This window comes from Suncus etruscus, chromosome 15 (assembly GCF_024139225.1).
Source record: "Suncus etruscus isolate mSunEtr1 chromosome 15, mSunEtr1.pri.cur, whole genome shotgun sequence".
In the NCBI taxonomy this organism is placed as follows: domain Eukaryota; kingdom Metazoa; phylum Chordata; class Mammalia; order Eulipotyphla; family Soricidae; genus Suncus; species Suncus etruscus.
The window spans coordinates 34372025-34399340 of record NC_064862.1 but is presented as its reverse complement, the minus strand read 5'-3'; the positions used below and the strand labels follow the sequence as shown (position 1 = coordinate 34399340).

The window sequence follows — 27316 nt, the reverse complement described above, 5'->3', positions numbered from 1 at the left end:
TCTTGGGAGTCAGCTCAGTTTATTCCACAGCCCTACTGCCATAATGCCATTTATTTCCTCATATGGTTTCTATGCTAAGCCTTTTCGGAGCAGTTTCTCTGCTGCTCTCCATCTTCCTTGCTGCTTTTTTCTCCTCCCTCCCCACAGGCAACACCTTATATTCTTTATTCAAGATACCCCCCCATCCCAGGTGTGGGTGGGTCTGACCATCTAGGTAATATTATCATACAGTATTGAAAGAGGGGTAACATTTCCGTCTTCTTTGTTTAAAAAAAAGTATTTACAAAGCTTTTGTATTCCTGTTCTCTGCCAAAGGGGTGAACTCTAATATAACCCCAAACATTAAAGTTTAAATTGTGAGTAAGCCCTGAGCGTCACCAGGTGTGGCCCAAAAACCAAAAAAAAAAAAAAAAAAAAAGTTTAAATTGTGCACAATTTCTCTCAAAACAATCAGCCTTTTCCATGTCTTACAGATATCACAAATTTTTTTCCTAGACTTTTTGGTTTTTGGGTCACACCCAGCAGCGCTCAGGGGTTACTCCTGGCTTCACGCTCAGAAATCGCTCCTAGCAGGCTCGAGGAAGCATATGGGATGCCGGGATTTGAACTGATGACCTTCTTCATGAAAGGCAAACGCCTTACCTCTATGATATCTCTCCGGCCCCTAAATATTAGAACTTTTCTACATATACTTAGAGTTTGAACAGTATTTCCAAGGCAGGGAAAAGTTTCCAGTGCAGCCCTGCAGCAGTGCATGGGTGATGGAACTGGGAGTTAGTTAAGCACAAAGGTGCCCAAAGCATCGCTTTCTTCTGCAGAGTGAAGGCTGAACCCGACCCTGATTCACCACCCCTATTATAGAACTGGAGGCAGCACGCAGCAACCACCTGCCACCACCAGCAGCAATCCAGAGCTCTGTTGGGCAGCAGTCCTGTCTCAATGTCCCTTCATCAGAGCCAGCCTGCCCTGGCACAGTGAAGCCAGGGGTGCAAGTCTTGCTACAGTGCCCTCTCCTCTTGGGCATACAGAATCACATTTGCAGAGGGCTGGGTGACCACTGGGGCCCACCACGCTGGCTCCATAGCTAGGTTCATCATATACCAGATTTCCCCCAGCAACGGGGCTCAATCTTGTACCACCAGGCAATACCTGGTCTGGAGCCCAACATTCAGTCGCAAGTTGGTACATCTGTTCACGTTAGTTTCCAGGCCCTGCAAATCTGGTGCTTGCCTCCAGCAGGTTTGCGGAAACTTCCCTATTTATTCTATGTTGGGGCCTGGGACTCCCACTTTGGGATCTGGTGTTCATTTCCTATGCCTACACAGTCCACACCTGGGTCTGGGGATGGTTTGGGCCATCACCAGAACTGGTCCAGTGATGGCATCTGGAACACTACCCTCTGATCGTTGTAAATGCTGCTGCTACATCTGGAGTTCAATCCCAGGTGATCCCTTCTGGGGATCAATACATCCAAGGCACACAGGGTCCGGACAAGGTGAACACAAAAGCCTGCCAGCACACAACAGCCACAAATACTTGCATGAATTTGGTAGCAGGGCACATGGTCATTGCAAATCTCTGTGACAGTCTCTGGAGTGATTGTGTCTCACCCAGGAAAACCCCCCAAATTTGACTTTTCTTTAACCAGGCCACACCGTAGGATGAAGGAGGTAATAATCCAATAATCCCATCATCAGATCACATCCTAGGGTGAAGTGTGAATATTGATTAGGGTGGAACCAGTAATCCAGCATACATATATAAATATACTTATTTATATAGATATTTCAAGAAGTGTAAAAATTTAAAAAAAAATCAGCACTTAGAGCTGTTTTACATAAGAAGGACTGAGGGTCATTAAGATGTCAAACTATCCATTTATGGTTACTTTGAAAAAGCCTAAATAAATGGCCCACCAGGAAATCTTCTGAAATCTTTAGAGGTCCATTTCCTTATATTCCTGATGGGTTAGTCCCATATGGAAATTCCCTTTTCTTCTATTTGGGTATACATCTGAAATCTTTGAATTCTCTTGCTCTCCTAGTTTTGGCAGTGTAATGTTTCCAGCCATTATAGGTTAAGAAATGAGCTTGGGTCTTGAAGTCACAGGTAAGAGTGAAGATGAAACCATCAAATTCATTGAAGCAAAACTCCTGAAAAGTGGCTGTGATGGCAGGAAACACGGGTATGTCTAGTTTCACAGGAAAGCCTAGAGGAAGCTTCTTCTGAACAAATTATCTGAGCTTGTTAAAGTGCTTGAAAAGAACTATTCCAAAATAATGACTTGATTCCCAAGGGAAACTGGCTCATGGCAATTGTGATTTTCAACGCTTTCTTTCTTTCTTTGCACACCAAGATGAAGAGCTTTTCTATTTTCAGCAGATAGATACTGATGTTCTGAGGGGGAGAGGTAAGGCTCTTTGAACCAGTTCAAAATTTTGTTTCATAATATTTCTGCCTTTACTTAAACTCTCCATAATGGCCTTATTTAGAAAAATGTCGTCTTCAGCGAGCTGTTCTTTTCTTTTTCTTGATTCTAAAGCAAGTCCATTGACCAGAAAAATGTCTGCCAAAGTTTCCTACTCTTTTTTTTTTGGGGGGGGGCTAATTTAATTATATTTTTAATAAATTATCTTTATTTAAACACCGTGATTACAAATATAATTGTAGTTGTATGATTACAGTCATGTAAGGAATACCCCCCTTCACCAGTGCAGGAGTCCCACCACCAATTTCCTGGATCTACCTACTCCCCACCCCATCCTCACCTGTACTCGAGACAGGCTTTCTTTTTCCCTTATTCATTCACATTGTTACGATAGTTTTCAGTGTTGTTATTTCTCTAACTGCACTTATCACTCTATGTGGTGAGCTTCATGTCATGAGCCGCACCTACATGGGAAGTTGGGGGGAAATAAGGGTTGGGACTGAGGCAGTAAAATATTAGAAATGAGATTTGTAGGGCAGTATCAAGGTCAATACAAGATGGATGTTATGGATATATAAAATATATGCATACAATACTATCAATAGGAAAACAAGGAGAAAAAAATTCCAGTGACTGTCCCAACATAAACCAGTGCTAGAATGGCCCGCCCTCCACCCAAAGCGAATTCCCATTAGTGTAGGGAGAGGTAGGGGGGAATCCTGAGGACCATTAAGAGTCCACCTGAACCCACTTCTGGCCATCTGAGCTGGCACCCAGGGAAGGCCTGGAGTCAGGGGGAAAAGACAAGGATAGCTGGGGGCCTGCCAAGCCTTCCAGCACTCCCCAGGCTAGGGAGAAGGGCTCCAGTATGGGGCCTCCCCAAACCCCATACCTGGCAAGAGCTGGTCGCCAGAATCAAAGAGGAAACCGGAAGCCAGATGTCTGCCTGCCCTAGTTTCCTACTCTTTTGGTTTTATCTTCCCAAAAGAGCCATCCTACTTAGACATATATGAAAGAAAGTGATTTGGTTGATAAAGATGCAGAATAAATATCACTACTCATCAAAATGTCAGCCTCCTCTTCTGTTTCCATCTCTGATTTCTCATGGTGTTCTCACTGATAAACTTTGTTCATTGTCTAATACTACAAAAGATACAGAGGTTACCACATCCCCTCTGAAAATGAAGCATAGAACCCCTTGGTGGCACTTCATGTCAGTAAGTCTATAAGAGTAGTGTCAAGCCTGATTTAGATACCTTGTTTGGTAATCTTACATGCATGGGAAGGCAGAATTCAGGAAAGTAAGGGCACCCAGCTTTGAAAATCCCAGTGAAGTTCTAGTAAGTCACTGAGCTCTTTTAGAGCTTTTAATAATTGAGTCATTTTTCTTTAACACTTTCCCTGGATTGCTGCTTAGACTTCCTTAGGAGAGTTGTCATCATCTATCACCACAGCTGATGGCTTTGCCATTGGGCTCCATCCTTGAGCATTTTTCACCTATACTGAAGCATTTTGAGTCAACAGTAAGTGGGCACATTCTTCATTTCCCAACATCACAGCGAGATGCAAAGGATTGTTTCTGTGATTATCTTTTTGCCCGATATTGTGCCTACAGATGAACCAAGACTGTCTCTGCACATTCCTTTGAATATACACTCTCTTTCTATGGGAAGTGGAAGGATACAGAAGTTCACTAAGGAAAAGGTCAGTTGTGTCTACAGTTCAAGTGTTTGGCTTGTTATGGGTGGGCTCTGGAGCATGACTGGGCCAGTCCTGTGATGTTCAGGCTGCCTTACTCCTGACTCTGCACTTCAGGAATTACTCCTGGTGGTGTTCAGGGGACTATATAGGATGCCTGGGATGGACCCTAGAACTGCTGCGAGAATGGCAAGAGCCTTACCTACTGTACTATCTTTCTGGCCCTGGGATCATTCTACATTTAAGTGACAGTTTGAAGGAGCATCACGGAGAAGTACTAAATCTTAGTCATATCTGATTTATTCCTGTCAGCTAGGTACTGGCCTAATGTCTCACTTCCTGTGTCCCAGAGGCAGATGGGGAGACAAGGAAATAGCAGAAGGTTTCTTGGTAGGTTTGGGGTTAGTTTGTTGTTAAATAAGCTCTTTATGTTGCCTTTTAATTTGTATGTTAGGGGGCTACACTCAGCAGTGTCATGGGTACTCCTGGCATGCGAAGGGAAACATATGGGATTATGGGAATTGAACCCAGGCCAGCAGCATGAAAGGCAAGTGCCCCCTCCCTGCTATGCTATTTCTCTGGCCTCTAAGTTACAATTTTTTTTTTTTGGTTTTGGGGTCATACCTGGCAGTGCTCAGGGGTTACTGCTGGCTCTATGCTCAGAAATCACTCCTGGCAGGCCCCCTAGATTACTTTATTTTAAAATTAAACCACTGTTTGGGGCCAGAGAGATAGCATGGGGGTAGGGCATTTGCCTTGCATGCAGAAGGACGGTGGTGCTAATTCTGGCATCCCATATAGTCCCCCGAACCTGCCAGGGGAGATTTCTGAGTATAGAGCCAGGAGGAACCCCTGAGCACTGCTAGGTGTGACCCAAAAACAACAACAACAAAAATTAAACCACTGTAATGTATAGACTTAAAAAGCATTTGGTAGTTGAGTTTCAGTAGTAAAATATTCCAACACCCGACCCTTCACCAGTCTTCATTTCCTGCCACCACCAATTTCCCAGTCATCCTCCCTGCCCTGCCAAGCACACACCCAGCCTGCCTCTGTGGAAGACATTTTATTCACTCTCTCTAATCTCTCTTTCCTTTTATGCACCATGAGTGCAAGCATTCATATCTTTCCCTTCTCTCTCTGACTCATTTCACTCAACATGGTACTTTTCATACTATCTATGTATAGATAAATTCCATGACTTCATTTTTTTTCTAACTGTCCCATAGGATTCCATGCTTTCTTTATCCTCTCAGTTCTCAGGTACTTAGGTTGTTTCCAGATTCTGGCTATTAAGACTAGAGCTGCAATGAATGTAAGAATACAGATGCCTTTTCTGCATTGTGTTTTCCCCCCTGTGCAATATATTTCAGAAGTAGTTATAGCTGGGTTAAATGAAACTCAACTATCAGGTATTAGAGGAATGTCCATTTATTTTCCCAAAAGTTGAACCAATACACATTCCACCAGCAGTGAATGAAAGTCCCTTTCTCCCTCTATCCTCAGAAGCACTGGTTGTTATTATTCTTTTTTGTTTTGGTTTTTGGGCCACACCTAGTGACTCTCAGGGGTTACTCCTGGCTATGCGCTAAGAAATCACTCCTGGCTTGGGAGACCATATGGGATGCTGGATTTGAATCACCGTCCTTCTGCATGCAAGGCAAATGCCCTACTGATGTGCTATCTCTCCAGCCCCCTATAATATACTTTTTGAGTCAGGTAACATGGTGCTCTGATTTTTAGTCTGCTCCCAATGCCCCCCAATTACCTAGGAAATCTTTAAATGTTGTTACTTAGGGCCGGAGCAGTGGCTCAAGCTGTAAGACATCTGCCTTGCCTACGCTAGCCTAGGACAGATGGCAGTTTGGATTCCTCCCATATGGTCCCCCAAGCCACAAGTGATTTCTGAACGCAAGCCAGGCAGTAACTTCTGAGCATCACCCGGGTGTGGCAAAAAAAAATGTTATTTACTTATTTAAACACCATAGTTTACAAAGTACTCATAATAGAGTTGTTTCTGGCATTCTATGATTTGACACCAGTATCCCACTTTCAGTGTAACATTTTCTCGTCCACCATTCTCTCCCAGTTCCCACTCATCTGCTAGCCCTGCCCCCTGAGAAGGCCCCCAATATTGATTTTATATTGATTTTTTTTTGTTTTGTTTTTGGGGCCACACCCAGCGGTGCTCAGGGGTTTACTCCTGGCTGTCTACTCAGAAATAGCTCCTGGCAGGCACAGGGAACCATATGGGACATCGGGATTCCAACCAACCACCTTTGGTCCTGGATCGGCTGCTTCCAAGGCAAACGCCGCTGTGCTATCTCTCCGGGCCCTATATTGATTTTTTTTTAATTAAGTGGGCTATGGCTTCAGGAGGTGAGGACCTCAGCCCACTCTCCTCCCAAAGTGTCCCAGAATTTTCAGCCAGATGATGGTGTTCCCAATGAATTTTAGAGGCTTGTGACATCTCTTCCAAGATTCACCACAAAAGTGAACTACCCAACGTTTTCCTTGATTATAGAGAATTAACTCTAACTCTTGTGTAAGCTGCTTACCACTTACTGAATAAACTGTTTTTTTTTTTGAACTTCCCAAGTAATGGTGGGATTGTGTAAGATTATGGCATGCCAGCTATATGCCAGATATGTGCCAGGGATTGTGTAAGATTATGGCATGCCAGCTATATGCCAGATATGACAATAAAATTGATAAAAAAAAATTCGAAACCACTTTAACCAGAAAAAAGTAAGAGCGAAAGTCAACATTATTATCTGGTGAAAAAGGGGGACATCTCAACTGTTATCATGGACATTGAAAGTATAATGAAAGAATGCATTGGTCAACATAGGTCACAGACTGTTTGAATGGTAGATTGTATGCTATTATTGCACATGACCTGATTTTCTTTCTTCAGCATGACATGCTCCTGAGCATCAACGAAAATGGCCTACGTTGGTCCCCAAGCTCCACTCAGATGTACACTGTCCCTGGTTTTGGATGTGAATTAAAAAAAAAAACACTAAATGAAAAAAACATGTTTCTAAGTCTAGCCAACATGTCAGCTTACCCTAGATTTTTTTTTTTTTTTTGGTTTTGGGGTCACACCTGGTGGTGTTCAGGGATATACTCCTGGCTATCTGCTCAGAAAATCGCTGCTGGCTGGCACAGGGGGACCAAATGGGACACTGGGATTCAAACCACCTTTGTCTTGGGTTCGACATGCTTGCAAGACAAATGCACTACCATTGTTCTATCTCTCCAGCCCCTTACCCCCCTGGATTTTAATGGAAGTCTTCTCCTCTGACAGGCCCAGCAAGTTCATGCATTTGCTTCTCTTGGAAGCAAAAGAACACAGCATCTGCCAGTCTCATTATGCCAGCATTTATGCAGAGTTTTCTGCTTGATGTACACAAGAGATTAGTGTATAGATTGGTTAAAAGCAAGAGATAAGTTGCTGATGAGTCATTCTCTGAAGGGGAAAAAGGCAAATGGGATGAGAAAAAGTAGAAAAATAGAGTCTTTGTCTTAAAATTTGTAATGCCTCAAATGTATAGAGACTTGTGATGCATAATGCTACCTCTAGATTTACTCGTCTGTTTTTATTGATTGTTTCAATTCTTACTTTACCTGCAGGATTCCCCTTGAGGAAACATATTCTACAATTTACATGTTATATCCAGAAACCCAGTTGTAAAAATAAATAAAAAAATAAATTCTGGTTCTGTGACAAGTGTAAATCAAAGGTGATTATCGAAAATTGTGCCCTTTCTTTCATTGTTTCAGTGTGACTTGAATTAAACTGATCCTCCATGAAGGGAAAGTTCCATGAGAGTGAGGCATTTGTACTTTTACCTGCTGTATACAAACACTGAAACACAAACAGTAGATACCAGGTTAATAAATGAATGATAACTTAGATTCTTATTTGTCAGTGTTCACACAGTGAGTTGTTTAAGATCTAACCATTTTGAAGACTAATGATAACAATGCTATCAAATAAACAGTAATGTTTTGGTCTTGTTTTTCCACATCCAGTGGTACTTGGCTTACAACTCTGTCCTCAGAAATTACTACGGGTGGTACTTGGGGACCATATGCAGTGCCGCGGATCACTTGCAAGGAAGGTGACTTAATACCCTATATTATCTCTTCAGCCCTCAATATCAGTACGTTTTCTAAGATATTTATTTTTAGGAAGCTGCAGGTATGTGGTGGAATTTGGGGTGACATTCGCCAAGTGTTTCTTTGTGTTGCTGACCAGAAATAGTGGCTCTTCTGTGAAATTTCACAGGCTTAGCGGGTCAAATCTGACAGGCCATTTAATCCTTATTATGGTTACGAACTTTTTAAGAATCTCTGTAGTCTTGTCCAATTCTCAAGAGATGCTGGAATACATTTCCTTGTTCCTGTAGACACTCTAGTCAGACCACCTTGTTAGTGTGTTCCATGCTGGTCATTGCTGCAGAAAATCAGCATGAACTTTATGCTGAGCTTTCATTTTATGGACACACTTTAGAGCTTCCAAGCTCAGTAATTCATCTTATTTATCAAAGGAGTGCTATTAGTAAAACAACCACCACAATTATATGTAGTAACATAATGCTACTGTATCGTAGTTAATGTATCTTGACCGTGCCAGGAAACATTGAAAATTCATTTTCTTCTGTGTCTACAAAAATTGTGAACACTAGATTTGACCTCTAATTTCTGAGGTTAGAGAGGCAGAGTTAAACATTCTTATCATACCTTACCATATTCACCAACAGAATACACTCTTGTCATACTCTCCTAGAATATTCTCCAGACAGTAGTTCAAACTGTGAAACACAACACCCTGAATTTAAATAAATATAGACCAGACAAATGAGAAATAGGTTCCCTGGACAGGTACCTATCAAGTAAAGGAATATAAGAAATAATTAATATTTCCCCAAATTATTAAAACTCACATGGTTTCACTGACGATTTGTATCAAATTTTAGCAAAATAAAAATCTAAAAAAAAAAATTTAGCAAAGTTAATATACATTTTCTGAGTTCACCAGAATAAAGATCTTTACACAGGTGGCCGGAGAGATAGCATGAAGGTAGGACATTTGCTTTGCATGCAGAAGGATGGTGGTTGGAATCCCGGCATCCCATGTGGGTCCCCCGCAGCCTGCAGGAGCAACTTCTGAGCATAGAGCCCCCAGGAGTAACCCCTGAGCACTGCCCCACAAAAAAACAAACAAACAAAAAAAGATCTTTACACAGGATCTTGTTCCGAAGTGTTATAGCCCCTTTAGTGATAATAACCAAAGAGAAAGTGATCAATGTATTTCAAAGGGTGAGTTAAAAACAGAAAGACATACCAAGCAATATGGTTTCTTAGTTGGGCCAAAGAGATAGTACAGACCATAAGGTAGCTTGCATTGCAATAAGGTTCCCCAGTCCCTCCAGGATTGATTCCTGCACATTGCCAGGTATCACCCAAAAGACAAATTAAAATTATTCCAATATAACTAATGCCATCTAGCCACTAAAAGGTTATTAATGGGGGCTGGAGAGATAGCTGGAGGTAGTGGCATTTGCCTTGCAGGCAGAAGGACAGTGGTTCAGATCCCAGCATCCCATATGGTCCTCCCGAGCCGGCCAGGGGTGATTTCTGAGTATAGAGCTTGAGCGCTGCCAGGTGTGACCCACAAACAAATAAACAAAAAAAGGTTATTAATGAACATCTAGGGACCTCCAGGGGTGAATGCTGGAGATAGAACCCAGGACAGTCGCATGCAAAGCAAGCATACTATCCACTGTGCTATTCACTGCAGCCCTTTTTGGGTTTCAGACTGCACCAGGCAGTGCTCAGGGGTTTAACACCTGCCTCTGAGCTTAAGAAATCACTCCAGGGGCCCGGAGAGATAGCACACGCGGTGTTTGCCTTGCCAAGCAGCCGATCTAGACCAAAGGTGGTTGGTTCGAATCCCGGTGTCCCATATGGTCCCCCCGTGCCTGCCAGGAGCTATTTCTGAGCAGACAGCCAGGAGTAACCTCTGAGCACCGCTGGGTGTGGCCCAAAAACAAAAAAAAAAAAAAAAAGAATCACTCCTGGGGGCCTGCGCGGTGGCGCAAGAGCTAGTGTGTTTGCCTGCCTTGCACATACTGACCTAGGACAGACAGCGGTTCTATGCACCGGTGTCCCATATGGTCCCCCAAGCCAGGAACTATTACTGAGCGCATAGCAAGGAGTAACCCCTGAGCATCACCGAGTGTGCCCCCTCCAAAAAAAAGTTAAACTGGGGCGGAAAGATAGCACAGCGATAGGGCATTTGCCTTGTTCACAGCAGACCAGGATGGACCCAGATTAGGTTCCCAGCATCCATAAGGTCCACTGAGCCTGCCAGGGGCAATTTCTGAGCAAAGAGCCAGGAGTAACCCCTGAGCGCCATCGGGTGTGGGCCCCTCCAAAAAATGTTAAACTATGGACAATGCACTGAAAGACGGTCCATTCTGCGAAATTTTAACAGTAAGTTGATACCCAACATTAGCTTCACATAAATAAACACTCGAATTGTAATTTTTTGTTTGTTTTTTGGGCCATACTTGGTGCCACTCAGGGGTTACTTCTGGCTATGCGCTCAGAAATCACCCATGGCTTGGGGGACCATTTGGGACGCCAGGGGATTGAACTGCAGTCCATCTTACGTTAGTGTGTGCAAGGCAGATGCCCTACCTCTTGCTCAGGCTCCAACCTGTATTTTTTTTTTTTTGGTTTTGGTTTTTGGGCCACACCAGGGGCACTCAGGTACTCCTGGCACTGAACTCAGAAATCGCCCCTGGCAGGCTCAGGGAACATATGAGATGCCAGGATTCAAATTGGGAACTGTCCTGTGTTGGCGCATGCAAGGCAAACGCCTTACCACTGTGCTATTGCTCCAGCCCCCAGGAGTAATTTCTGAGCACCACTATCCATGGCCAAAAAAAAGACCAAAGAAAAATCTACATATAAATAGCATTTTGGGGGGGGCCGGAGAGATAGCATGAAGGTAGAGTATTTGCCTTGCACGCAGAAGGACGATGGTTCAAATCTCAGCATCCCGTATGGTCCCCTGATCCTGCTAGGAGCGATTTCTGAGCATAGAGCCAGGAGTAACTCCTGAGCACTGCCGGGTGTGACCCAAAAACCAAAAAAAAAAAAGAACATTTTTGTTTGTTTGTGAGCCACACCTGAGAGCTCTCAGGGGTTACTACTGACTTACTGTCTCTACACATAAATCACTCCTGGTTGACTCAGGGACCATATGGGTTGCTGAAGATTAACCCAAATTCATGCTGAGTCTGCTGTGTGCAAGGCAAACACCCTACTGCTGTGCTATAGCTCTGGCCTCAACAGAACTTTTTTTTGGGGGGAGGGTTTGGTTTTTGGGACACACCCGGTGCTGTTCAGGGGTTACTGCTGGCTCTGTACTCAGAAATCGCTCCTGGCTTGGGGAACCATATGGGATGCAGGGGGATCAAACTGAGATCCATCCTGGGTCAGCCACGTGCAAGGCAAATGCCCTACCACTAAGATATCACTCCGGCAGAACTCTTTTAATCAAAGATTTTCAACCTTTTATACCTGAAAACAGTGACATTAGGAGAAATATGTTGTGATCTCTAAGGAGATATTTGGGGGGGGCAGTTTTGGGCCACACCTGGAAGCACTTCGAGTTCTTCCTAACTGCACTCAAAAGTTCTTTTCCTGGGGCCTGAGCAATAGCACAGCAGTGGGGCGTTCGCCTTGCACGTTGCTGACCTAGGACAGACCTGGGTTCAATTTCTGGCATCCCATATGGTCCCCTGAGCCAGGAGCGATTTCTGAGTGCATAGCCAGGTGTAACCCCTGAGCCTCACCTGGTGTGGCCCAAAAACCTAATTTTAAAAAAAAGTTGCTCCTGGCAGGCCTGGGGGAACCATATGGCATACCGGGGATCAAACCTGGGTCAATTTCCGGTTGGCTGCATGCAAGGCAACCACCCTAACCACTGTGCAATCACTCCAACCCTAGGGAAGATTTATTGTTGTTGTTTTTGTTTTTTGGGCCACACCTAGTGACACTCAAGGGTTACTCCAGGCTATGCTCTCAGAAATCACTCCTGGCTTGGGGGACCATCTAGAAGGCCAGATTTGAACCCAGGTCTGTCCTGGGTCAGCCAGGTGCAAGGCAAATGCCCTACTGCTGCATCACTGCTCGAGCCCCACTAGGGAAGTTTTTTTTTGGGGGGGGTCACATCCAGTGGCACTCAGGATTACTCCTGGCTTTGCACTTAGAAGTTGCTCCTGGCAGGCTTAAGGGACCATATGGGATGCCAGGATTTGAACCAACATCCCTCCTGTGTTAGCTGCATGCGAGGCAAATGCCCTACAACTGTGCTATCGCTCTGGCCCCCATCGAGGCAAGATTTTTAATTTTATAATAGGGCCAGAGAATACAGTGGGTAAGGTATTTGCCTTGCATGCAGTCGACCCAGCTTCAATTCCTGACATCCTGTATGGCCCCAAGCATCATCAGAAGTAATTCCTGAGTGCTGAGCCAGAAATAGCCCCTGAGCATTACTGGGTATAACCTGCTGGGAGACCTTATAAGTGGCAGGTAACTTAGCTGAAATGCAGGGCCTTGTGACAGGCACAGAACTTTGTTAAAAGCAGGCAGCCTTGAGAAATAAATGTAAACATTTAAGATTTAAGGCTTGTACAAATAGGGCCGGTGAGGTGGCGCTAGAGGTAAGGTGTCTGCCTTGCAAGCACTAGCCAAGGAAGGACTGTGGTTCGATCCTCCAGTATCCCATATGGTCCCCCCAAGCCAGGGGCAATTTCTGAGTGCTTAGCCAGGAGTAACTCCTGAGCATCAAACGATGTGGCCCGAAAAAAAAAAAACAAATAATAGCACCAAGCTACCCAGGTGTGCCAGTTTTGAGCTGCAATCACTCTTGAGGGCCAATTCTGGGCCTCAGACTGTTGAAAGTCGTTCCTTACTACTTATTTTGCTCCCAGTAATCACAATGCAAACAAGTGTTCTGAGTTTGCTGTCCTTGCAGAGAGAGAGATGAAAGGGCTGTTTGAAATAGATGTGAAAAAAAGGGGGCGGGGAAAATGAAATAGATCTGCAATCTTCATTCCTTCACAACAATGATCACAAAACAATCTGACCATAAAAAGAAATCAGATTAGTATTGCCTAAAATGACAGCTTTGAAGAGACTTCAGAGAAACTCCCCTGATTTGTTACTCTCAGCTGGAAAGGTCAGTGGGCTTCCAGGAAAATAATTTCTAACTTAGGAGATAAATGAACAAACTTTTTGAGTCACAGCTTCTGAGTCAGTGAAGTGTGTTCCCATCTTCTGCATTCCTTCCCTTTAAGCCTGAACTTCAAGTTTAGCTGCACTTTTTTTTTTTTGGTTTTTGGGCCACACCCTGTGACGCTCAGGGGTTACTCCTGGCTATGCGCTCAGAAGTCGCTCCTGGCTTGGGGGACCATATGGGACGCCGGGGGATCGAACCGCGGTCTGTCTCCTAGGCTAGCGCAGGTAAGGCAGGCACCTTACCTCCAGCGCCACCGCCCGGCCCCTTAGCTGCACTTCTTATTCCAAGATTCCCCCCCACACTTTCTTTTGTTTTTTGGGCCACACCCTGTGACGCTGAGGGGTTACTCCTGACTATGCACTCAGAAATTGCTCCTGGCTTGGGTGATCCTACGGGATGCTGAGGATCGAACCATGGTCTGTCCTAGGTTAGCTACATGCACCATAAAAGCTTTACAGCTGAGGCCCCCTGCTTCCAGGATCCCTTTTAGTTTGTTTGTTTTTGGGTCACACCCGGCAGCAATCAGGGGTTACTCCTGGCTCTATGTTCAGAAATTGCTCCTGGCAGGCTCAGGGGACCATATGGGATGCTGGGATTCGAACCACTGTCCTTCTGCATGCAAGGCAAATGCCCTACCTCCATGCTATCTCTCTGGCCCCCATATAGAGTATTTTTTGCATGATTTCATCAAACTAAACCCATTGCAGCTCATTTCACAGATGAAGAAATGAATTCTCAGAAAGTAGAAGCTAAGAGCTGGGATTCCAATCCAGTTCTACTTGCAAAACCTTCTCTTTTAGGAACTCTGAAGTAAATACTAGTCAAGGGACTAAGCAATGTGTAGGAAAGATCACTCATTAGAGCCTGCCAAGCAGTAGCTGCTTTGCTGCCAGTCCTGTTTCTCAAGCCCATTTCTATAGCTTCACTGGGCACAAGACTGTTAGGCACAGTAAGAGAAAAGAAGACTGGGATAACGTGAGAGTACAATGGGGAGGACACTTGCCTTGCATGTGGGTTGACCTGGCTTTGATCTTTGGCATCCTATATGGTCCCCTGAGCACCACCAGGAGTGACTTTTGCGTGTAGAGCACCACTGAGTGTGGCAAAATAAAACATAAAAAAAAAAAGGAGGGAAGGAAAAGGCTTTGGGGAGAAGAGACAAATCTAGCTAAACAGACAGAAGTTTGCCAAGGGTTCCTTGACCAGCCCCCAGTTCAATTAATCACTAGGAGAACCCAGAAAACTCAGTCTATGGTCTTTCTCAGGATGCTGACTGACTTACAGCAAATGAACACAAAGCTCCGTCAACAGAGGGGGCCAGAAAGATAAGCAGGGCTTAAAGCATCCCAGGACAGATGGTGGTTCAATTCCCGGCATCCCGTGTGTTTCCCCAAGCCTGCCTGGAGCGACGACTTTGAGCACAGAGCCAGGAGTAACTTGTGAGAAATGCTGGGTGTGGCCCCAAAACAAACAAAGAAAAACAGGCCTGAAGGCCAATCTTTGTTTGATCCTCAGCACAGTTTATGGTCCCCTGAGCACCACCAGAAGGGATCCCTGAGCACCAAGCCAAGAATAAGTCCTATGCAACACCGGGTGACCCAAAAACTAGAACCAAGAGAAAAACCGCCTGGGTGAAAAGTCAACATGAAAGAGAAGGCAGGGCCCGGAGAGACAGCACAGCGGCGTTTGCCTTGCAAGCAGCCGATCCAGGACCAAAGGTGGTTGGTTCGAATCCCGGTGTCCCATATGGTCCCCCGTGCCTGCCAGGAGCTATTTCTGAGCAGACAGCCAGGAGTAACCCCTGAGCACCGCCGGGTATGACCCAAAAACCAAAAAAAAAAAAAAAAAAAAAAAGAGAAGGCAGTTGCAAAACAGGCAACAACCCCCATGTGTCCTCTTCTGCAGAGTCACAACCCAGGATAACACTTAATTCTTCCAGTAAACAAGTCTGGTTGGCTAGGAAAATTTGTAGGAGACTCAATATGAGCAATTCCTTTTAGTGCTGTTCACCCAAGTTCTCTTTGATTCTCAGCAGGAAAACAGACATTGAGAATCTATGAAAATTTGGCCAGAGCAATAATACAGTGGTAGAATTGCCGGTAGGCAGCTGGCCTGACCTTCAGCACCCCAGATGGTTGCCCAAGCCCTACTAGATGTGATCCTTGAGCACAGAACAGGGAGTAGGTCCTGAGCACTGCTGGGAGTGATCCAAAACCAAAGAAAAACTAAAGGAAGAATCAGCCCTGGAGCAGTAGTACAGAGAGTAAGCCTTGCACATGGCTGATATAGGTTCAGTTCTCAGCATCCTATCTGGTCCCAGAGCCAGGAGTAATAAATATCTGAGCACAGAGCAGAAGTGAATCTGAGCACTGCCAGCTGTGGCCCCCAAAAATAAAAACCATGGGGGAAAAAAAAAAAAAGAATCAACAACTCTGTGTGGGGCCGGAGAGATAGCATGAAGGTAATGCTTTTGCCTTTCATGCAGAAGGACGATGGTTCGAATCCCGGCATCCCATATGGTCCCCTGTGCCTGCCAGGGGCGATTTCTGAGCATAGAACCAGGAGTAACCCCTGAGCGCTACTGGGTTTGACCCAAACAAAACAAAACAAAACAAAAAAACCAACTCTGTGTGAATCACGTAGGCAGGGAGGGCCAGGACTTTTGGTAATAGGAAACCCTCCCCCAAATCAAATTCTCAGACACCAGCCTAAGACCAGCTTCCTGAGCAGACCTTTCTGGGCCTATAGCCTCACATCTTGCTATGTTTTGCTTTTTGTTCTTTGGGTCATGGAAGCCCTGGGCAATCCCACCATTAAACAGATCAGATCATTTTTATTTACTTACTTATTTGGGGGGGCACACCTGGTGATGCTCAGGGGTTACTCCTTGCTTTGTGCTCAGAAATTGCTCCCAGGGGCCGGGCGGTGGCGCTGGAGGTAAGGTGCCTGCCTTGCCTGCGCTAGCCTAGGACGGACCGCGGTTCGATCCCCCGGCGTCCCATATGGTCCCCCAAGAAGCCAGGAGCAACTTCTGAGCGCATAGCCAGGAGTAACCCCTGAGCGTCACAGGGTGTGGCCCAAAAACCAAAAAAAAAAAAAAAAAAAAAAAAAAAAAGAAATTGCTCCTGGCTTGGGGGACCTATGGGATGCCGGGGGATTGAACTGCGGTCTGTCCTATGCTATCATCGGCAAGGCAGAAGCCTTACCACTCCACACCACCACTCTGGCCCCCAGATCAGATCATTTTAAATGATTAACTAGATTAACTAGTCCAGAGAGGCAGTTTCCTCCATTGCTGACAGCCATTTTCTCTGCGTGGGCAAAGCAACCATGCCACCCTGTATGTTCAGTGACTAGCCACAAATGACATCAGACTCATGAACATAAGATTTGCTTTTACAGAGAATTCCTTTGGTTGTTACTGTTTGTGACACGGTTATTTCAGATGTGGCCTTATTTAAAAAAACAATAACACAGGGGCCAGAGAGATAGTACAGCAGTAGGGCATTTGCCTTGTAAACCCAGGAGGGATGGTGGTTCGAATCCTGGAATCCCATATGGTCCCTTGTACCTGCCAGGGCGATTTCTGAGCACAGAGCCAGGAGTAACCCTTGAGTGCCACTGGATGTGGCCCCAAAACAAACAAACACATAAATAACAAGAGGGGCCTAAGAGGGAGCCAATAAGCTGAGCAAATGTGTTTTGAAAGCTGGAGGCCTTGTTTTGATCCTTAACACGGCATGGTTCCCCAAACACAGAGTTGGAAGTAGCCCCTGAGCACAGCCAGATGTGGCCAAACCCCTCTTCTACATAAGAGAGGGCTGGGAAGGCGATTCAAGGGAAGAGCACATGCCTGGCATGTAGAGAACCTCCTAGCACAACAAAGGAGGGACAGAGAGAGAGAACAAGAAAAAGAAGAAAGAAATGGCTGGGGAGATAGCTCAAAGGACTGGTGTATATGCTTTACTTGCAGGAGGTGTGGGTCTGATCCCTGGTACCAGCAGAAACACAGAAATAACCCCAAGCACTGAGCTTAGAGTAGTTACCAAGCACTGCCAGATCTCTCTCTCTCTCTCTTTCTCTCCTGCCAGGAGCGATTTTGTGTGAAGAGCCAGAAGTAATCCCTGAGTTTCGCTGGATGTGACCTAAAAAAAAAGAAAGAAAAGAAAAAAGAAAAAGAAATAGTGGCATGGTCTAATAGTGATGTGGTCTCAGGTGATAGATAAGCCCTTAGCTGAGGCAGCGTTGTGAGGCAAATTTGAGAGATTTGGGACGTTCTAAGTTAAGAGACCTAAAGTTTCCAGTATGAGCACTGGAGGGTAGGAAGCCCCTTCAAGTTGAGGAAGGGCTGAGCTCGAGTCCATACAGGCTGAATTGGGGGGTCTTGAGTCTTCCAGTGCCAGAAGCAACTAACGGGGGGTTTTCAGCTGAGGAAATGAGAGGCAGGCTGGTGGGTGTGTTAAAAAGGTGCTGCTATGTTCCCTTCTAATGATCTCCTCCTCTAGATCCCTCAGTCAGGGCCATCACCATATCCATTTTCACAGAGGGTAAGAAGAGGCTGGGGCTTGAAACGGCTCATCCAAAACCTCCCAGTGACCATTTGGGGGAAATCAAACTCATGCCCCAACATTAGACAACAGGACTTGACTCCTGACTTCAGCGTAACTTGGGAAGATGAATAGATTCTGGTGAGGCGCGTAGGGCTTGCCCATCTGTGAGAATGTGCTGAATGCCACAGACATGCAGCTGAAAATGGTTAAGGCAGCAAATATTTATTTTACAAATCCTGCAGCGAATCCTTGTGTAATAAATATTTTGACAAAGCATAAATATTTTACCACCACTACAACAAATGAAAGGAAAAGATGTCCTTGTGCAGCAGTGCTACAGTTCACACCATTGTTTGAGCGAGTGTAGCTTTCTCTGAGCTCTCGTTAGGCGAGGCCACTGTCATGGGGATGTTCCCTTTTTACTTTTTTGGTATTGGTGGTTGTTTTGTTTCTTGGGCCATACCCAATAGTACTCAGACTTGCTCTTTGCTCTGTGCTCGGGTATTATTCATGGTAGGGCTTGGGGGGTGGGGGGTAATATGAGGTGCCAGAGATTGAACCTAAGTGAGCTGTGTCCAAGGCAAGTGCCCAATTCATTGCATCTTCACTCATTTATCTTCAGCCCTACTTTATATTCTGTCTGGCTCCTATTGTTTCAAATTCTTTTTTTGTTTTTGTTTTTGGGCCACACCCAGCGGTACTCAGGGGTTACTCCTGGCTGTCTGCTCAGAAATAGCTCCTGGAAGGCACGGGGGAGCATATGGGACACCGGGATTTGAACCAACCACCTTTGGTCCTGGATCGGTGCTTGCAAGGCAAACGCCGCTGTGCTATCTCTCCGGGCCCTATTGTTTCAAATTCTTAGAGAAGAAGACAAGCCTCAGATGATTGTGGGGCTAATAGACACCCTCTAGACAAAGGGCTGTCATTTGAATCTTCTCTTGAGTCTTTTCTCCCCACCCCCACTGCACCTCAATAAATCCTGCTCCTATTCAAACAAGAAGAAATTAAGAAGTAGGGCTGGGGGCCGGGCGGTGGCGCAAGAGGTAAGGTGCCTGCTTTGCCTGCGCTAGCCTAGGACGGACCTCGGTTCGATCCCCCGGTGTCCCATATGGTCCCCCAAGCCAGGAGCAACTTCTGAGCGCATAGCCAGGAGTAACCCCTGAGCGTCAACGGGTGTGGCCCAAAAACCAAAAAAAAAAAAAAAAAAAAAAGTAGGGCTGGAGCAATAGCACAGTGGTCGGGCATTTGTCTTGCACGTGGCTGCCCAGGACAGACCTGGGTTCAATCCCCGGCATTTCATATGGTTCTCCCGCCGCCCCCAGCCAGGAGTGATTTCTGAAATAGTATCTTATAATTTTTATTTGAAATTTAGTGATGGGGCCGGAGAGGTGTTTGCCTTAGACGCAGGACAATGGTTCGAATCCTGACATCCCATATGGTCCCCCAAGTCTGCCAGGAGAACCACTGTCCTTCTGCATGAAAGGCAAACGTCCTACCTCCATGCTATCTCTCCGGTCCCTCCCTCCCTCCCTCCCTCCCTTCCTTCCTTCCTTCCTTCCTTCCTTCCTTCCTTCCTTCCTTCCTTCCTTCCTTCCTTCCTTCCTTCCTTCCTTCTTTCCTTTTTTTTTTTTTTTTGGATTTTGGGCAGCGCTCAGGGGTCACTCCTGGCTCGATGCTCAGAAATCGCTCCTGGCAGCCTTGGGGGACCATATGGGGTGCCGGGATTCGAACCACTGACCTTCTGCTTGCAAGGCAAACGCCTTACCTCCATGCTATCTCTCCTGCCCCTTCTTTCTTTCTTTCTTTCTTTCTTTCTTCTTTCTTTCTTTCTTTTCTTTCTTTCTTTCTTTCTTTCTTTCTTTCTTTCTTTCTTTCTTTCTTTCTTTCTTCTTTTCTTTCTTTCTTTCTTTCTTTCTTCTTCTTTTCTTTTCTTTCTTTCTTTCTTTCTTTTTTTCTTTCTTTCTTTCTTTCTTTCTTTTTCTTTTCTTCTTTCTTTTTTCTTTCTTTCTTTCTTTCCTTTCTTTTCTTCTTCTCTTCTTCCTCCTCCTCCTACTTCCTCCTCCTCTACTTCCTCCTCCTCCTCCTCCTCCTCCTCCTCCTCTCCTCCTCCTCCTCCTCTCTTCTTCTTCTTCTCTTCTTCTTCTTCTTCTTCTTCTTCTTCTTCTTCTTCTTCTTCAGTTTTTGGGCCATACCCAGTGTTGCTCAGGAGTTACTCCTGGCTCTGCGCTCAGAAATTGTTCCTAGTAAGCTCAGGGGACCATATGGGATGCCGGGAATTGAACCAAGGACTATCCTGTGTTGGCCACGTGCAAGGCAAATGCCATACTGCTGCGCTATCACTCTGGCCCCATCTCTCTTCTTTTTTTTTATTTGTTTTATTTGGGGGCTGTATCCAGCAGTGCTCAGATGCGATGCTGGGAATCAAACCCAGATCAGGAGCATGGAAGAAGGCAAGTACCCTACTCACTGTCCATCTCTTCAGAAATCGTTCCTGGCATAGGAGACCATATGGGACACTGGAGGATAGAACCGTGGTCTGTCCTGGACTAGTGCAGACAAGGCAAATGCCTTACCCCTTGCGCCACTGCACTGGCCCCCAGATCACAATATATATATATATATATATATATATCTTTGTGTGTGTGTGTGTGTGTGTGTGTATTTGGTTATTTGGTTTTGGGGCCACACCCGGCTGCACTAAGGGGTTACTCCTGGCTCTATACTCAGAAATCACCCCTGGCAGGCTCGGGGACCATATGGGACGCCAGGATTCGAACCACCGGTCTTTTGCATGCAAGGCAAACATCCTACCTCCATGCTATCCCTTCGCCCCCCCTTTTTTAAATTTATTTAAAGAAAATATATTACATAGTTAACACAATTGATCATAATACATTTGTTTCAGAAAGAACAAAGGCAAAGTTATTAAAAAATAAATAGAAGGGAGCCGGAGAGATAGCTTGGAGGTAAAGCATTTGCCTTGCATGTGGAAGGATAGTGGTTCAAATCCAGGCATCCCAAATGGTTCCCCGAGCCTGCCAGGAGCGATTTCTGAGTGTAGAGCCAGGAGTAACCCCTGAGCGCTGCTGGGTGTGACCCAAAAACAAACCAAAAAAAAGAAAAAAAGAAAAAAAGAAATTGCCCCTGGCAGGCTCAGAGGACCACATGGGTCAGTACCAGGTCAGCCACTGTGCTATTGCTCCAGCCCCCAAAATGGAATTTTTCTTATTTTGTTTTGTTTTAGGGTCACACTCAGCAGTGCTCAGGACTTACTGGCTCTGCTTTTATGGATTACTCCTGACAGGGCTTGGGAAACAGAAGGGGTGCTAAAGATCAAAGCCAGTTCAGCAGTGGGCAAGTCAAGTGCCAACTTGCTATACTATTACTTCAGTTCCCAAAGATTGAATCTTAATACTCAGTTAAGGTAGCTAAAGAGTATAGGAGTTAGGGACTTATATCTGAATATGTCCAGGTATAGCCATCCAGCCATCCAGCCACACACACACACACACACACACACACACACACACACACACACACACACACACACACACAAATACTGCCCTAGCAATTGATCTTATTCTGAGTCTCTTGCTATTATGAAACCATGACACTACTCATATACAATTATAGCCAGACTTTACATGTTAAAAGCATAGACTTAAGTCCAACAAGCCTCTTTTATTTTTAGGAAGGCCTCACTATCAGTGCTTAGATACTCTAGGGCAGGAGTCTTCAAACTTTTTAAAGTGGGGGCCAGATTATGGTCCCTTAGAGAGCTGGAGGGCCGAACTATATGAGCTACTAATTCCTACTCACACTGCACATATCTTATATAAATAAAATGAAAACCATTTATAAATAAACAGGTCACGCACCAGTATTTCAATGGGAACTGTGGGCCTGCTTTTGCTAAAGAGATGGTCAATGTCCGGTTCCATATTTGTCACTGCCAGCCGTAACAAGTGATGCAAGTGGGCATCAGTTAATCTTGATCTGGTTGGAGATTTCAGATGTTTCATTCTGAAAAAGTCTGTTCACAGGCATAAGTGCTGCCAAAGATGGTTACCATTTTGAGTGCATGGTTCCTGATATTTGGATATACACTGAGTGTATATGCTGGCAGGTATCTTGGCAACCAAACAGCGCTCACTGCTGGCAGGCTGGATCAGACTCCTCTGCGGGCCACATGTGGCCCGCGGGCATAGTTTGAAGACCCCTGCTCTAGGGACTATGTGGTGACTGGGACTGACTCAGGGGCTCCTGCATGCAAAGCATTCTCTCCAACCCACAGAGAGACATTTCCCTAGGCCTAACATGAATGTGTTTTTCAAATAGTAATCCTCTGGGATTCTCTAACCATCAATGCTTCTGATATATTGGTTCTAGATTAGAGATGTAGATCAGTGGTAAAGTGCTTATGTTGCATTTGTTTTATTTGTTTGTTTGTTCTTTGGGGGGCCACACCTGGCAACGTTCAGGTTCTGGCTCTGCTCTCAGAAATCACTCTTGGCAGGCAAAGGAAACTGTATGGAATTCTGGGAATGGAATCTGAGTCAACCGTGTGCAAGGCAAACACCCTACCCACTGTGCTATTGCTCCAGCCCCTCAGCTTGTATTTGTAATATCCTGTATTCATTTCTCATATAATATGGTCCACTATCACTGTTGGACACAGCACACAGCACTGGATGCTGGAACAAGAGTACAGTAGATAGGTAGGATGCTTGCATTACACACATCAGACCAGGTTTGAGTCCTGCACCATCCATATATAGTCCTCCTAGCCCTGCCAGGAGAAAACACTGTGCATCAAGTCAGGAGCACTGAACTGAACTGACCCAGGCCCCTGAGCACCACTGGCTATGGCCCCCAAACACAAAAATAAAAATAAAACATTAAACCAGATTTCTTGCTAATTCAGTAATTTCCCATGATCCCTTTCAGGCTCAGTATAGTCTCTTCAGTATATCACAGAACTCTATCACAGTTGTATAATAAATTATACAAAGGAGATTAACAGTTCAAGATCTGGGGATTCAGAGCTTTTGTGTGTGTGTGTGTGTGTGTGTGTGTGTGTGTGTGTGTGTGTGTGTGTGTGTGTGTGTGTGTGTGTGTTTTCCCTCTGGGAATCTGAATAAGTCCCCTCTCAGCACTTCATTTTCCCTAACCGAAAAGCTCCACTGAGCCTAGTGTCCAGAGTTATTGGGGGCTGTTATTATATCATATCATATATTATATTATTTCTATTACTAACTGAATTTATTATATTAGTTTATTTGTTTAAATAATAATAAGTATTATTATTTGGGGGAACCATATCTGGTGGTTTAGGATTTATTCCTGACTCTGCTCCAGCATCACTCCTGGAGAGGCTCAAGGGACCAAATGGAATACCAGAGATCAAACTCTGGCCAGGAGGTCCTGAGAGATAGTATATTTGTCTTGCATGAAGACCTAGGTTCGCTCCCAGGAGTCCCATATGGTTCCTTCAACCCACCAGGAGTGATTCCGGGCAAAGAACTAGGAGTAACTCTTGAATACAGCTGAGTGTAAGCCCCTTCCCAAACAAAAACAAAACTCTGGTTAGCTGTATCCAAGGCAAGTATCTTTCTTGCTCTATTGTCTCTCCAGCCTTTTGGTTTCTTATACAAAAGTTTAGCTTATTGATTTGAAGACTATTCTTTTCTAAAATAGACACTTATAGCTACAAAATTCCCTCTGGCATTGCTTTTGATGAATCTCATAAGGTTTAGTATTTTGCGTTTCCATTTTCATTAAACTGAAAGCATTTTTTTTTCTTTTTTTGGTTTTTGGTCACACACGATGACTCTCAAGGATTACTCCTGGCTATGCGCTCAGCAATCACTCCTAGCTTTGGGGACCATATGGGATGCTAGGGATTGGGACTCCGAGGATCGAACCACAGTAGGTCCATCCTAGGTCAGCCAAGTGAAAAGCAAATGTCCTACCGCTGCGTCACCTATCTGGCCCCTGAAAGCATTTCTTAATTTCTCCTGTGACTTCTTGACTCCCTGGTCCTTGCAAATTTTATTGTTGTTACTCCTTTGGTTTAGTTTTGCTTTGCTTTGCTACCAATTTGAATCTTCCAAGTTTTTGTTTTGTTTTGTTTAGGTTTGGTTTTTGGGTCACACCAGGCAGCACTCAGGGGCCACTCCTAGCTCTGCACTCAAAAATCACTCATGTCATGCTCAGGGGACCATATGGGATGCCGGGATTCCAACAGTCCTGAATCAACTGCGTGCAAGGCAAACACCCTACCGCTGTGCTATCTCTCCAGCCCATGTATCTTCCTAGTTTTCAGAAAGCAAATGTCATTCAAGTTTTATCTCTTGTGAGGACATCCTAAGCAAGCAGGTAACAGCCATACAACATATTCTAGAATTTCTAAATTTCAGCTCTCTTCCTGTTTGCTTGTTTTTCTAAAAAGTCCTTGTAAAAAAAAGTTTCTCTGAGGTGAAAGATAAAAATATTCCAGTGGCAGAATATGACCAAGAAAGAACAATTCTCACCATTATGGGGCACAGAAATCAAACCTGAGGGCCAGAGAGATAGAACAGGTTGAGGCACTTGCCCCGCATGTGTCTAACCCTGGTTGGTTGAATCCCAAATGGTGCCATGGGTCACTTCTGAATACAGAGCAGGAATAGCTTGTGAGCATGGTTGGGTGTGATCCAAAGTCCCCTAGGTCATCCCACTAAAATCAAACCTGGTAGATAGCTCAGGAAGTAAATCAAAGCACATGTTTTGCATGCAGAAAGACTGCGCTCCATCTCAGGCACCACATGGTCTCCTGAGCACCTCCAGGAGCAAGCCCTGAGCACCAAGCCAGGAGCAGCACCTGAGCACTGCCCAGAGTGGCCCCAAAGAAAACAAAAGACTCGGGGCTGGAGAGATAGCATGGAGGTAAGGCGTTTGCCTTTCATGCAGAAGGTCATCGGTTCGAATCCCGGCGTCCCATATGGTCCCCCATGCCTGCCAGGAGCAATTTCTGAGCATGGAGCCAGGAGTAACCCCTGAGCACTGCCGGGTGTGACCCAAAAACCACAAAAAAAAAAAAAAAAAGGGGCCGGGCGGTGGCGCAAGAGGTAAGGTGCCTGCCTTACCTGCGCTAGCCTTGGACAGGACCGCGGTTCAATCCCCCGGCGTCCCATATGGTCCCCCAAGCCAGGAGCGATTTCTGAGCACATAGCCAGGAGTAACCCCTGAGCGTCACCGGGTGTGGCCCAAAAACCAAAAAAAAAAAAAAAAAAAAAAGAAAGAAAGAAAGAAAGAAAACAAAAGACTCAAACCTGACATGTAAACATGATTATAGGAGAATAAAGGGCTCATAAATGTTGCTGTTTGTTTTGTTTTGAAGCATACCTGACTGATGTGCCGGGCTTATTACTGGCTTAACACTCAGGATTACTCCTGGAGCGGCTTGAAGGACCATATGGAGTCCAGGGATCTACACTGAATGCAAGGCAAGTGCCTACCCATTTGTACTATCACTTTGGTCCCTTCTCATTAGATTTTTATATCTTACTGAATGCCAGGATAGTAAAATAATTCTAGTTAATCTACATATCTTAAATACCACTCTCCTATCAATAAAAAAACCTAAAAATTAATAAAGTAAAATAAATCCTATTTTAATACTGGTCATATTAATGAGCAGAAGTCTCTAGAGTTCAGAAAAGTGAAAGTAATGGAAGCACTTAAAAGAAACTGCCTTTGATCAAGCCTCTTTACTCCCCTGGAATGTGCACCCCAGCCAACACACACATTTCACCCTGTGTCAGACCTCATATAAGGGAATGTGTAAACCACATCAGAGTACTGGAAAATAACTCTCAGTAAAACTTTAATAAATCCAATTGACTTTGAACAAAACCTTGTGAGAGCTGAGAGTTCAAAGTACCACAAACTAAGAATGAGTGCCGGAACCCCATCATTGTTCTTTAGGACAATGTAGAAACAGTGGTGATGCTTCACTGCTCAAGCCAATTGCCCATTAATTTTGTTCTAGTCATAGGCACCAAGGAAACCAAGGAACACTGTGGGCATTCTCATTGAAGTGAACGCCAAAGAGCCATGTGAAACCCCTTAATTTCCTGCTTTCAAGCTGCTGGCAGAGTGCATTCCGTAAGGTTTGAAACAGGACCACTTGTCATAACCAGCAGTCCACAATACTGCTTTGATTCTAATTCCAAAAAGATCCCAAATGTCTGAGATCCTAGAAAAGCGTGCTTAGAGGCCAAAGATGGCAATTGCTATCAGGGAGATGGACGAATGTATGCAGAAATTTGGAGTTGAAAGAGGAACAAAGAGAATGCAATAGAAAATTGTAGAAAATTCAAATGGCTAGGATTACAAGAATCAGATGGAGAATGAGAAGTAATGAAGTGGAGAGTTAGGAAATTGAGGGATTGTGAAGGGCTTTGGCATCTGGAAAGGAAGTTGAACCTTCTCAAAATAAATAAATAAATAAATAAATAACAGAGTTCTGGAAGAGTTTAAAGCAAGAGAGAAGCCTGGGCCAGAGATATAATATAGCAGGCAGGCCTTTGCCTTGCAAGCTGCTGACAGGGTTCTCTATCCCTGGCACCTTCTAACTGGCATTCTGAGTATCACCCACAAGTAATCCTTCAGTGTAGAGCCAGGAGTAAGCCCTAAGCACAGCTGGGTGTGGCTCAAAAATAGTAAAATTAAAAAAGAGAGAAACTCAGTAGGGTAGCAAAGCAAACCTCTTGATCGCTAGCAGGTTTCTTGATGCACTGTGATTGATGAAATAGAAGGGTAGAGAGATAGAGAAGAGTTTGGAGACTCCAGAAGGCAAGAGAAAAGAGAACTGTGAGATCATTGAAATTCTGACAGCTCCACTTCTTCATCAAAGTTCTACTTTCTAAGATGGGGAAGAAACAGTTTCCAATGAGAAATGGACTTACACAGTCTGTGGCAGTACCTGTCATATTCTGGCTTTTCTGTTCCATGTTGACAGGAAAAGCCACACAATGATCTATCTGTGCCTCATTGCCACCATCCAAGTTCTTCAGGACAAGGTCAATGTCCGGATGACCCAGTTAGTTAATATACAATATATCAGGCAAAAAGTATACAGGTATGCTAAGGAGACTCAAATTTCAGACAATATTTAAAGCAATATTGAGTCATGAGACCATAGGATCATCTATAAAAAGACATTTTGGGGCTGGAGAAATAGCATGGAGGTAGGACGTTTGCCTTGCATGCAGAAGGATGGTGGTTCAAATCCCGGCACCCCATATAGTCCCCCGAGCCTGCCAGGAGCAA

General features: G+C 44.8%; 1 pseudogene; it reads right to left on the bottom strand.

The window, feature by feature from the left end:
• Window positions 1-1997: 1997 nt before the first annotated feature.
• On the bottom strand, window positions 1998-26997 carry LOC126029792 (ankyrin repeat domain-containing protein 13C-like; annotated as a pseudogene).
• Between the last annotated feature and the right edge of the window lie 319 nt (window positions 26998-27316).